Raw genomic sequence first — 13,913 nt, 5'->3', positions numbered from 1 at the left:
TAACATCAGGACTGGGGTAGTTCTATAGGTCATTCGAGAATAAAAATTTAGTGGGGGAAAGTGGGCGGAAATGTTCCAGTGTCTAAACTTAAGACAAATCTGTAATTTTGGCAAAAGCACAACATATGTATTTAATCTGGTGCTGTCCTGATACCAACAGCTGGACAGAATCCCATGCTGAATTTGGACGGCCTAAGCTAGCAAGCCTTTAACAACTGTGGTTCCAAAGAAAGTCCAAGCTCTAGAAAGTATGCTTAATCTGTAATGATTTGCAAAAGTATGCAATGATGACTGTGTAACAGCTGCTGCTATGTCTTCCAAAGGTAAACCTTGAAGAAAAGACTCTGGTATAGTCCGAGCCCTGACAATGTGCTCTTTTGGTCTAGTGATCAAGGTTTAGCAATATGAAATGTAATTGTATAGCCATTTAGAAAAAGAGTAATTTTAGACACTTTTTGGCCTTTCTTGATAAAACAGAGAGAAAAACAACTTTTTCTTTCAGAAATTCTTTTGTGTGATTGAGATAAAAACAAAGTTGTCTGTGGATGTCCAAACATTGAAACCAATATTCTCCTTTGTTTGTCTACATTGGAAAGAATACTGGCAGAAGAACTGACTGGTTCAAACTGGTTTGTGTGGCTACCTTAGACATAATAGTTGGGTTAGTTCTAAATTAACTCTGGATGAAAAATCAAATTCACATTCTTTGACGATAAGCCATGGATTCCTGAAACCCTTCTTGCAATAGTAACAGCAACCAGAAGATTGGTATTGCATGTAAAAAAAAAAATAAATCAACAGAAATAGCTGGTTTGGGGGGGGGGGGTCATTAGTTTTTACAGTACAAAATTTAAATCCAAAAAGGGAGCAGGCCTAACTGGAGAGAAGAGTCTGGCCTAAAACATTTCTTTCAAAAAGGCTTTGCATGTACTGTGTGAAGGAATGAAGGATGATGGAAAACCAAAATGGAAAGATGAAATGGCTGCCAAACATATTAACTGAACAATAGCTAGCCCCCTTCTGGAAGATGCAAGACAAAAAGGTAAGTACTTGTGAAAGGGAAACAGACAATGGATTTATGCCTTGCCTGACGCCCATTTGCCTTTATGTATTTGTTGTGTCTAAGGTTACTGAAAGGTAAATAGTAAATGGATAACCTCTTTGGAAAAAGATGGATCCTTGGCCATCATTGGAAGTGGAGGAAACCATGCAGTCAGATGAAGGGACTGAATATCTGGATGAGGCAACCAGGATGAATGCGACAGCAAATTTCGGTGTTCTGGCAGGAGAAGGGATTTCCTCTTTAAGTGATGCCATAAGAAGTGAAACCATGTCTGGCAGGGCAAAAATGGGGCTATGAGTATCACCTTTGTTTGCACATCTTGGCTTTCTGGATGAACTTGATGAGAGGAAAAGGGGAATGTGGAATGCATATAGGAGACCCAGGGACCAATTGTGGGTGAATGCATCTCTAGGTACCTGCCCTACTAGAGGGGCAATGTTGGGGAAAAAATCTCAGTACTTGGTGTTGACAGGTAAAGCAAAGAGACACAAACACAGTCTGCCTCATCTCTGAAATATATTGAAGCTGTTTTGCTGCTAAGAGATCATTCATGCAAGAGCAGGATTTCTCTATTCATCTTTTCACAATCACAATGGATGTCCATGATATGTGCATTGCTACAAGAAAGTGGTGTGACCTTAAGGCCCATTCCCATACCCTCATGGCTTCCCTGCAAGGAGGGACAACCTTGTTCCTTCATTGTTCATTTGTGTACCACATGACTGTCAAGTTGTCTGAGAGGATGCAATTACACCCTTGGGGAACAAGTCATGACATGCAAGTAATGCTAGGAGGACTACTCACAACTTCACCACACTGATGTGCGATCCAAAATCGAGTTGAGCCCAAGTACCATTAACCATCCTTTGCACATAATCCCCACCGCCCCACCCCAAAATGAATGCATCTGTCATCACAGTGGCAACTGGGGATGATTGAACAAAAGGTGTTTCCACTGAAAGGTTCTGCAGTTTTTTTCCACCATAAGAGACTTGACATGCATGCACTTGAAAGTCTAAAAGTGCCAGTCATAGGTTGTAGTGTCTTGTTCCAGTGATTTCAGAATTGTACACTGAAGATTTCTCATGTTCATTCTGTTGAATGTTACTGTCTGAATGGATGCAGCTATTGCATCCTGGCACTTTTAGTCTGCAGCCAGTGAAGGTCTTGGTGCCCAACAAAGACTTAACTATGCAATGTTATTTATCCTGTTTGAGAGTGACTGCTTTTTTGACTGACAATATCCAACTAGAAGCCAGTGAATACTATGGACTGTGTTGGCAGCAGCTGAGACTTTGTTAGAATGATCATTGTTCCCAAAGACAGACATAACTGAAGTACATATTGTCTTGCCAGCAGCAATAATTCTATGGTAGGAGCCACTGTGAGACAGATGTCCAGATAAGGAGAAAACCCTTACTCATAGAAGTTGCAAGTGAGCCATGACTGGGGCCATGCATTTGTAAACACTCAAGTGAGTCCTAATGTCAGGGATCTGAAACTATAAAGACTTGCGCCTACCTGGAAGTACAGTAACTTCCTTGATAGTTTTGTTGTCTTTATGTATAATAATGCATCTTTAAAGTCCAAACAGCACATCCAAATGCATTCCTGCAAGCACAGCAAGATGGACTACACTGTGACAATCCAGAATGACACCTTCACATATTGGTTTAGGCAAATTAAGCTGAGAATAGGTTTGAGGTCTTGAGTCTTTTTTGGTACCAAAAAGAACCAAAAGTAGAATCCAGAACCTCCATGGTCTGGGGAACCCTCTTGGATGTCTCTCTTCTGTATGGGAGAGATCAGACTTCCTCTCTCACTTCCCCCACTGACAGGGCAGAATGTTTGGGGGGAATGAGGGCAGGCTTCTGGGCATCTCCAAAAAGGGACTATAACAGCCTTTGAATATAATATTCCTTATCCACCTGTACGACATGATGGCAAACTTTGCATTGAAATGGAGGAAAAGACATGCCCTGACTGCCTCAAAAACAGGACAGCCCAGGGGACTGTTCAGGACTTGTACTGAAGGGGGTCTCGAAAGTACCCTCTACAATACTGGTGAGCCACACCACCTCTGCCTCTGGGGTGGCAGCTAGAATGGAATTCCCCTCTGCCATGGGAACCCCCGTCATACTGCTGTCTACTCTGGGGCTGCTGGGACTTGCAAATGATTAAGTTCTTGTCACCTTTTTTGACTCCTTTGAAAGGATATCTGAACTGCCGAAAACTAAACTCCAACCATCTTACTCACACTGCAGCAGCTTTTCTTTCACATTCTGCCTGAACAAGGAGCTGCCAAAAGGAACATTGATGAATGCTGTCTTGAAATGACCTGCAAACTCAGTCAGAAAAAAAACAAGCCTGTCTTCCCATTCTTGGGCTGGAGCCTGCTGCTTGAGCTGCACCATGAAATGCATTGTGAATCAGATGCATGGTGAGCGAGTATACAGAAGATATTGTAGCCATCTGAGTCTCCAGTAAAGTCGCCCACAGGCATATGCTTTAGTGTGTCCACAATTTTTTCAGCTAGCTCCCTCTGAAACCTGGTAATATGCACCATGCAATTCAAAGCTCTGACGGAGAATGTACTTGATGCATAAATAAGCTTCCCATACCTATCCATTATCCTAGACTCCCTGTTAGGACAAAAAATAGCTTGATCATTGTCTGGGATGTCCCTCTTGGTGGCAGGGGACACCACTATGGAATCCACAAGAGGTAACTTACTCCAGTGCTTTGGGAGCCTGCAGAACTCTGTCTGGCTTCTGGGGTATGGGCTCGGTCACACCTGGCTTCTTCCAGGCTTTACTGCACACCATATTAACTAGGTTGTCTAGTGGTGGCACAACCTAGGCTGCTGGAAGAGAGGGCTTACAAGTCTCATGCAAGGCCTCTCTACCTGGGGACGTGAGGATTAATGGGTCAGGATTCATCACCATCTCCAAAATTTCATCAAACATGGGTGGGGGGAGAATTCTCCTTCATCAAGACTTTTTATCTGGAGAGGAAGACTTCAAAAGGGTGTCAAGGTGCTTCCTCTTACACCACCTCTTCCGGAGAGAGGGGGGGATATTTGTCCAAACTCTCATGAAAGGAAGGCACCCCAGATCTGGGCCTCTGAAGCACTCTGTTAATGGGGAACATCAGTAAATGAGTGGTCAAAAGTCCCATCTTCAATGGTACCTAGAGACAGAATGGAAGGTTCCTGTACCTGCCCCTTCAAGGACCCATGAAAGAGTCTGCCCTGTGTTGATATGTTAGTGGGGACATCCAGGTTGAAAACGGTCAGCACTAGACAATGTTGGTGCTGACATCACTTGGGTAATGCTGGAACCAGTCACTGTCAGTATCAAATGCTCCAGGGTTAGTCATCTTCAAAGATTTTGTCACCAAAGTGTTAAATACTGAAACCCTCAACATGAACACTCCCAGCACCTCCAGGGTCAAAGGCAATATAAAACATTAGGGATGGTACCGCCATTATCGCGTATAAATGAACATCCACTGATGCCAAAGGAACACCATAAGAGGAACAGAACAAAATGAGGGGAGTGAGTCTGCTCGAGCCACATTAGGCATGGAGGGGGTTGCTGAAATGACACCACACTGAAGTTAGGCTTTCACAACCAACATCATATGTTCCCAGTCCAAAGGGGTATGGCTTCTGAGAAACCTGTACGATCCAAGAGATGAAGCTGAAGCAGATCTTGAAATAAGGAAACTCTGACAGTTCTTTTTCTGAAAAAAAAAAAAAAAAAACCTTCACAGTCTTCCTCTCTATGCAAAGTCAGTAGAGCCAGATGATTCCTGCAGAGAAGGCAAAGTTAATCTTGTGGAAATCCTCACAAAAGGCAGTCCTAGTCGAGATAGAGAAGAAGTGTGGGGAGCCTTAGCTGGAGACTTCTTTGCCAGAATGGATACCTCAGATTCCTCACTTTGACATGTCTCTCCTTTTTTTTTTTCTGGTCTTGGCACTTCAGAGAAATTTACTGCCTCTGTTCTTCAATGTGGGTTTCCAATCATGCCAACTTGCAGTGTAGCAACCCCTTTAAGACAAGTTTATTTATTTTAACAGCATCAAAGCACTAAAGTTTTTACAAATATCACAATCGCTTTCCAAATGATCCATAAACAAAACAAACAACACGTCATTTGGATCATATGGGAGTGCTTTGTGGTCAAAGAAACTTTTTAAAACCTGACATGGGTTTCTACTCCATGCTCAGGTATCACTACAAATAGCAATAGTGCGATCAACACAACAATGAAATACAAAAGGAAACTCTTGATGGGTTTAAAAGTGTAGAAGTAAAGATTTATTTTGACCAGGGATAGGGAAGAAAATTATTCAAGAAAACTTAGTGATGACTATAAAGAACTATAGAAAAGAAGCAGACAGCTTACTGTATCTTTACTGATAAGAAATAAAAGGAAAAAAGGCACTTATCAGAGTAAAACAGTAAAAAAACACCCTAATCACTCAAGTTCATCATGGGGAAGTTGAAGCTGCAATGGAGGCAACAAGATCTGGAGTATCTCAGAGCAGGGGATTAAGGGATGGGGGAACCTTGAGCTTTTGAGAAGATTCATTATTGAAAAGGAAGGTGTCAAGGTGACCAGTCCAGCAGTTACAGTATCTGGACAGGACCAGGTTAAATCACCAAAAACTGCTACTGCAGTTTTTCTTCACATGTATGTAAAGTCATGTTACTGCTTAAAATGTTATGATTTAATAAACATGTCATGGGACACAGAAAGTCACATCACTTTATATGCAAATTAGTACGAAGGAAATTGCTACAAAACATTACCACCACCATCCAGTGGGCTTCCAAATGGCTGACAAAAGAAGGAATCAGTAAATGCAGTGTTTTGGACATGAACTTTAAAAATTCCAGCTCACTCAAACCTTCAGTGGTCAGCATCAGGTTGAGACTAGTGATATAAGTGACCAGATTGGTCAACAAACACACAGCTGAAGTAGTCCAAACAGAGCCTTGTAGCACCTCTGGCTGTGAAAAAGTTTTTTTTTCTCTCATCAAAATGGTTATCTTGTCTTTTTGCAGAGCTCTGGGTTAGACTTCACCTGTGCTACGCTGGGTTTTGCAGGCCTCATTTGAAGGATATAAAGAATCTAGAAAAGGTTCACAAAGGAGCACAAAATGCTATGTGAGGTGGCAAACAAATGCTATGATATGAAACTTTATGAACTACAGAGAAGAGGCGAAGCAAACACAATTAAAGCCTTAAAAATATAAAACATCTGAGTAAGAGGCTAGCAACTCAGAGCTTTCCACAAGAAAACAAGTGAATAATGAAAAGTACTGAACTAATTGAGGCTACAAAACAGAGACTGTACACTGTCTGGCAAATGGAGAAGTTGTACTTCATTAGTTCATATGTGATTACTATGCTAACAACTCCAGGGAACCTTTTTAAGCTTAACCATACTTACCAAATGTATCTGGCACATTTTGATACCTTAGGGTTATTTTAAGGGGTATACGTAGGCTTGGGCATGGAAGGTCAACCATTTACAGGCTGCATCTGTCAAATTGAGACATAAGTGCCAGACCAGGGTAAATTTTCTATTCCCCATACACTGGTCCAAGTTTGCTTGAACAAGGTTAGGAACAGCTGTATTTCAAAATGATGGGAAACCTGTTCCAGAGAAGGGGTAATCTTAGACAAATATGTCCCTCCAACATGTCCAATTTATGTTGCAGATTGGGTTTAGGTCCTTAGATTAGGTAATTCTGAGTGAGATCAGAGGATGCTCTGTAGGTCAAACACAGACCGCCTCTTAGTAGTCTACAGGAGACTAAGTATGGGGATAGGGTTTGAAACGGTCTATATAGGACATACTGTTTATGCCCTGTATTCTTTTTGTGAGGAACCTCTGTGGAAGCTCCAGTTGTCACATATGCCTGCTCAGTTACATACTGAACTCAATAAATGGTTTAACGAGGGCCAAGTCCAGTGGAACAATGTCATCCCTGGACCTACATGCCATACCCTTGCTTACAAGTTGCATAACAGATAAGGATTTCTTTACCACCCTAGACACACAACAGTCAAAGGCCATGTTAACTGTCTAAATGGGTTCCCAAATCCCTGACTCAAACTGAGTCTGTTCTTAGGGGTGCATTATCAATGTGGTAGTTTACAATGGTAATCTTTCCAAAGGATACTATTATGCATTTCATGGCACAGAGTTATAGACTGTGGCTCTGGTACCAATTATTGGTCTGTGTTAGGCCTTCCTGGAGGGTATTTGGGGAATTCTATGTCTGTGCTGAGTTTGCAATCATCTGCAAACTTGGTCAGCCAGATGTACCTGATGTTGGCTTTACCGCCAGAGACCCAGATGCCAAAAAAGACCTGCCCCAGCACTAAGCCTTGAGGCGACTCCAGCAGTGACTAGCCTTTTTGTGGAGGTAGATTTCCTTATCCTAACATCTTTGGTCCTATCTTTGAGCCAGCAGCTTCTTTGGTCTATCTTTGAGCCAGCAGGCTATCCAGTGGGTGTTATAGGGAATTAAACCTAATTCTGTGAATTCGTCTACAATGCCAAAGTGGGGGTCCAGTACTGTGCAGTTCTACAAGACAACAGCCCAGGCAGACACGGTGGGTTCACTGACACAAGTGGAAAACAGTGCTGGAAATAAAAAACAAGAAACCAGCTTACTTAAATTATACCTTTGAAAGAGGATGGCTGCAAGAAAGGTATGCCAGTCTTGAACTCCAGTGCTTCTCCGGCTTCCTCCATCATCGCTTCAGCTAGCAGAATGCAAAATCTGAACATGTGCACTACTGGCTGACAAAATTTGCTACTAAGACTTCTTACACAAATGTGGATGGCTATCTGTTCAGAGCAGTTTTGGCACAAAGTATACTAGCAATCAAATCGGTCACCTTGAAACAACCTGTCAAATCCGCGTGCCAAACTACAGCCCAAAGAGCTTCCCCAGATGATAACATTATATTAGCTAGACCATTACTTAAGGTAACTGTGGGTAAGAAAGCCTTCGGCAAACTCACAGCCACAAGGAATAATATACTCAGTGAAATCAGCACACAATGAGCTCAAGGTATTTAAATCCAAGCTCAAGCACCACCTGCAAGAAATGTGTTCCTCCAACTGTTTTCTGTACTCTGGATGCCCATATTCTCGCTACACTCACACTCAAGGACAAAAAAGTTCATTTTTCTTTCTCATATGATTTACTGCAACTTTGAAAATACACTACTCTTTTTAATATTGTGTAATTATTAAAGTTTGACATTATTCTTCTAAATTATTTTTGTATTATGATACTCTGCATAATGCAAAACATTTTTACCAACAACTCCTTCACTGCTCCTACATCATTTAGGACTACATCTACTCTGTGTATGCAATAGTCATGTTTCATGTACCTCATGTGTCATATTCTGTTCCGTTTCTGTATTGTGCTTGTCTACGAGTTTGGATCACGTCTGAAAAGTTTCAAAAGACCAGCACTTACCCGATAAACAAATTGCAAACAAATAAATAAATCACAAGTGCACTCGCGCACACACACACACACACACACACACACACACACACACATACATACACCCCCAAATTAAGATTTGACACTTTAGCTCAAGAATATAAGCCCTTTCTAATATGTTCTTTAACTGTTTATACCTGTACTGAATGATAACACAAGTTAAGGAGCCAGCATGACCACTTAAAAAAACACTGCAAGAGCTAAGCCTAGAGCAAAATTATGGAAAGTAAAGGGATAGTGGTTTGCAACAAGCAAATCTGGGCATACAATGCCTTGTTACAGTAAGAAGCAAATACTGTTAACATAATTAAAGTACTCGCTGTCCTTTACTAAAGTACTTCCTCCTACTTCATCATTAATTTTCATCAGAAGTATGCTTAATAGTATGAATCTAGTACGGCTTCGTCCACTGAAACAGCGACTTTTCTCCAAGAAACAATGCCACACTAGCATTCTTCCTTTTTTTTTTTGAAAAGTAAAAAAATTCATTATTAAAAAGTCAAAATGTTAACAACCCACAACATACCTTCATTCTATATAATATCCTGACACAGCCAGTGCAACACAAAGTTATTAGAAAACTACAGCCGCATAGTTACAGTGCTTTGTAATGTTGTGGTAAGTAAATTATTTGAAAGAAGTCAGGTTCCTTGTTGAATAAACAGCAGAGAATTCAGGGCTCAAAATTCAGCTTACATAATCACGTTCTATGTATCTTTTCAAAACAGTAATTTGCAATATGATAAATTAATATCCAAAATATGAGCGAGTGTTAAATGTTTTCCACAGAATGCAGAGACAATTAAGAAAGCTTCAGCTGTACAGCTTTTATCTACACTGCATATTTATAAACTTTTTCAGCTTTATGCATCTATCCACATTAAGTTAAGAGAAAGCACTGAATAAATTACTGAGCTTCTGAAGATGGTGTCTCAAAGAAGATGCCACAAATTACTTGGCTACCTCAACTGCATTAAAATATGTGCATAAAGGGAATAATAAAGTTTAAAGGTTAATAAAGAGAAGCCTGAGCAAAAGGGAACACAGTAGTTGCAGTCATCAGAAAAGGATACTTGTGACATTACCTCAGACCCTTCTTGAACTATTACTCTCTGGTTTTAACATCTAATGCAACATTCCCCTCATCCATATCCCAAGCTTCCTATCCCCCATGCATTCCAGAAAGCATCCAAGAAAGTCTCTGCAATACCTCCCTCGGAAGCCTAAGCCAACATTCCAATGCTAAATGAAGGAAAGCTTCCTAATATAACCACTTTACGTTTTTACATTTAACATGACCACTTACAGTGAATTTCCTTCTTTTATTTAAGATTATAAGAAATGCAGAGTTGATCCTCAGCAGAGCAGTTTACATTGTTCTTTGAGTACAAATTCTACAAACGTATGCAATCAACAAAAATCAAGAAATGACAGCCATTAAACAATACTATTTATACATACTGAATGATATCTTCAACAGCAGGACACACAAAGTACAGCTGTGTACACTTATCATAAATGTAGATGTTCAAGTGTATTCACTGTTGCAGTCATTACATTTGGATTATCTGCTTGCAGTAGCCCTCAGTCAGCCTGATTAACAAAGTCTTGGGTCCTACGTCGGTTGCCGTCTCTTCTTCCGTGACGTCAGGTCATCAGGGGTATAAAACATGCAGACGACGTCATTACTTCAGTTTTTCTTGCCCCAGATGTCAGGTGCCCACCTAATGGGAAGCAATTAAATCTACAAATATATAATGTTGTGCCAGAAACAATAAAGCAAATACACCAAAAAGCTTTTAAGCATTGAAAAGGAGAGAAGAGGTATAGCCAAACAAAGTCAGGGGGGGCTGGAGGGAGGGTAACCAGGACTGCAACAGTGAATACACTCAAACATCTACATTTATGGCAAGTGTACACAACTGTACTATGTTCTTCGTGTTTCACTGTTGCAGTCATTACATTTGGGTAGATTCCCAAAGCTAAGGATGGGAGGAGGAATTTAGATAGCATTAGGACCAGCTATAAGGCCCTGCAAAAATGCAGTGGCAAAGCCAGCTCTGGATTTAGAGAAAATTGGCAAATGTTAATGCTTAGTGAAAGTATGTACAGAGCTCCAGGTAGCAGCTTTTAGGATGTCCCTGGTAGGTATGTCTCTGAGGAAGGCTGTAGAGGCAGATGCAGCCCTTGTTGAGTGGGATCTGATCCCCTGTGGGATAGGTTTTCCATAGTGCTTATAGCAGAAATTAATGCAATGGCCTATCCATTTGGAGATGGTTCACTTTGAAATAGCCTTCCCCTCTGTCCCTGCAGCAAATGCCACTAGCAGTTGTTCAGATTTCCTTTGAGGTTTAGACCTGTCCAAGTAGAATCTAAGTTGTCTGTGCACATCTAAGGAGTGCAGTATCTATTCCCCTTTGTTCTTTGGATTAGGAAAGAAGGTAGGCAAATGAATGGACTGATTAAAGGCCACACTGGATACCACCTTTGGCATGAAAGAGGGTTGGACCTGAGGAATACCTTGTCCGCATGAAAGATGATGAAAGGCTCCACTGCCATAAGGGCCTGTAATTCAGATACCCTTCTTGCTGAAGTGAAGGCTAAAAGGGAAGCTGTTTTCCAAGTAAGGAATTTTAAATCTGCAGTAGCAGCTGGCTTGAAAGGAGGAAGGGTGAGTTTCTCCAATACAAAGTTAAGGTCCCAGGCTGGAGTTGGAGCTCTCCTGGGTGGTCTTAAATTTTTGGCCCCTCTGAGGAACTGCTTCAGCAATGGGAGAGAGAAGAGGGGAGGTCATGTGTTATAATGAGCTGAAATGGCTGGGGCATGAATATTTACTGAGGAAAAAGACAGGACCTTGTGAAGCATCTCAGTTAAGTATTGTAAAATCTGAGGTAAATTGGGCATTGCTGTGCTCATCCCTTGAGACTGGTTCCAGGCACAGAATCTTTTCAATTGTTCAGCATAAGATTTTGTAGTACTAGGCCTCCTTGCCTCTAAAACGACATCCATCACTGGTTTACTGAGGGATGGTAAAGGAGAGCTTAGGTAATTATCCAGGCTGCTAGGTTCAGTGTTTGAAGCTGAGGGTGCAGAATCTGGTTCTCCTGCTGAGACAGCAGGTTAGGAGTCTGAGGCAGGCGCCATGGGGCCAACAGTAACACACTGTGCAGGAGGGGAGTGTTGGCATGGCCAGGCTGGTGCAATCAAAATCATCCTTGGTTTGTCTTGTTTGATTTTTAGTAGTACTTTAGAGAGTAGCGGCAGAGGAGGAAAGGCATAAACTGATAGGTTTTTCCAGCTGAAGGACAGAGCATCCACTTTCCCAGCTTGTCTGTGGGGAGTCCTTGCACAAAATATTTCCAATGGATAGTTCTGGGAGGAGACCAACAGGTCTATATCTGGGCTCCTCCACTTGCTTGTCAACATGTTGAAAATCCTTGGTTCCAGTTTCCACTCGTGTGGGTCCATGAGGGTTCTGCTTAGTCCATCTGTCAGTGTATTTAGTTTTCCTGGCAGGAATTGAGCTTGTAGATGTACTTGGTAGCTCAAGGTTGTGTTCCACAATGCCATGGTTAGTCTGCAGAAGGGGTAAGAATGTGTAGCCCCCTGCTTGTTTATGTATCACATAACAGTGGTGTTGTCCGTCTTTACCATTAATTTGTCCTGGAAGAATGTGGTTCTTGAAGGCTGTCAGAGCATTCTGTACAGCTAACATTTCTTTATGATTGATGTGAAGGTGCATTTGAATTGGGATCCATTTGCCCTGAATGCACTTCTCTGCCAGGTGCGCCCCCCCCCCCCCCATGCATAGTGTGATGTGTCTGTTAGGGTTTGGGCGGCAGGGGGTAGTGTGAATGGTAGTCCCTTGTTTTGGTGGCAGGCCTCTGCCCACCAAAGGAACTCTAGGCGTAGACAAGGAATGATAGGAATCATTGCTTCTAGATCGTGAGAATGTTGACACCATAGGCGTTTTGGACACCATTGTAGTTTCCTCATATGCAGTCTTGCATATGGAATTAGAAGAATGCAGGTGGCCATGAACTCCAAGGCTTGTAGTATTTGCCTTGCAGATAGCAAGGTTTTTGTGACCACTTGTTTGAAGTAGGTTGTCAAGTGAATTTGTTTCTCTGGCATGAGGAAAGCCATCTGGGAAGTTTTATTCAAGCTTGCTCCCAGGAATATAATTTGTTGACAGGGTACCAGGTGTGATTTCTTTTTGTTTATGGTCTACCCCAGACAAGTTAGCACCCTCTGTACAAAAGCCAGATGATTCAAAAAGTATGTCCTGGTTTTCTGCCTGAATTAGACAATTGTCCAGGTATTGGCATATTTGAATATTTCTTTGCCTGCAAAATGCAATGACTGGAGCTAGGCACTTTGTGAATACCCTGAGCACAGTAGATAAGCCAAAGGGCAATGCAGAGAACATAGTGTGTGTAGCCTGCTTTGAAGCGTAGGTATCTTCTGCAAGATTCCCTGATTGAGATGTGCAAGTATGCTTTCTTTAAATTTAATGTTGCCAACCAGGCATCTTTGCTTAGCATAGGAAGCAACTGGTGAAGAGTCAGCGTCTTGAATTTTGGAATCACCAAAAAGGTGTTTAGAATAGGCAGGTCCAGGATAGGATGCCATGAATGGTCTTTTCTGGGTACCAGGAAAAATCTCGAGTAGAAACCTTGTCCATTTTTCTCTTCTGGTACCAAGTGAATAGCCCCCATGCTTAAGAGAGAGAGAGTACTTGCTTTTGGGCCTCTGCCCACTGCTTTTGAGGTAGAACCAGCCAACCGCTTGGAGTTGGTGACGTGTGGAAGTGAAATGTGTATCCTTGGGACACTATTTAAAACCCATTTGTCCTGGGTAATGAGTCCCCAGTGCGTTGCATGAAGTGCAATCTTTCCCCCCAAAGGGGCAGTCAGTTGAAAAGTGCTTGGAAGTTTTAAAAAGAAGTCATTGAGACAGTTTACCATAGGGGAGAGTTTTATTACTCCCAAATTTGGAAGTGGAGGCCGCCCACTGCTTAGTCCTGTGCGTCCCCTGGGACTGAAGCCTGGGTGCTCTGCTGGATCTGGGTTTGGAATGAGAAGCCCTGGAAGAGGCAGGAAAGGACCAATTCTTAGAAGGCCAATGCCTACTAAATCTTGGAGGTTGTACTTGTAAAAAGTCTTTAACAGTTTGCATAGATTTAGCTTTTTCCTCCATCTTTTTAAAGAACGTCTTCTGCCTTGTTGCCAAACAGGTGGCCCTGATTGAAGGGAGCATCCAGTAATTTTGCTTTAACATGATCTGGCAAGGATTGTTCCTTAAGC

The 13,913-nt window shown here is 41.9% G+C and overlaps 1 protein-coding gene across 2 annotated transcripts in view; it reads right to left on the bottom strand.

Annotated features, from left to right (window-relative positions):
* The window catches only part of JAM2 (junctional adhesion molecule 2), an 844,759-nt gene that overhangs the window by 563,847 nt on the left and 266,999 nt on the right, over positions 1-13,913 (bottom strand). The window lies entirely within an intron of this gene.

This window comes from Protopterus annectens, chromosome 5.part0, assembly GCF_019279795.1.
Source record: "Protopterus annectens isolate FY-2018-M chromosome 5.part0, PAN1.0, whole genome shotgun sequence".
In the NCBI taxonomy this organism is placed as follows: Eukaryota; Metazoa; Chordata; order Ceratodontiformes; family Protopteridae; genus Protopterus; species Protopterus annectens.
This window is presented reverse-complemented; position numbering and strand designations above follow the sequence as displayed.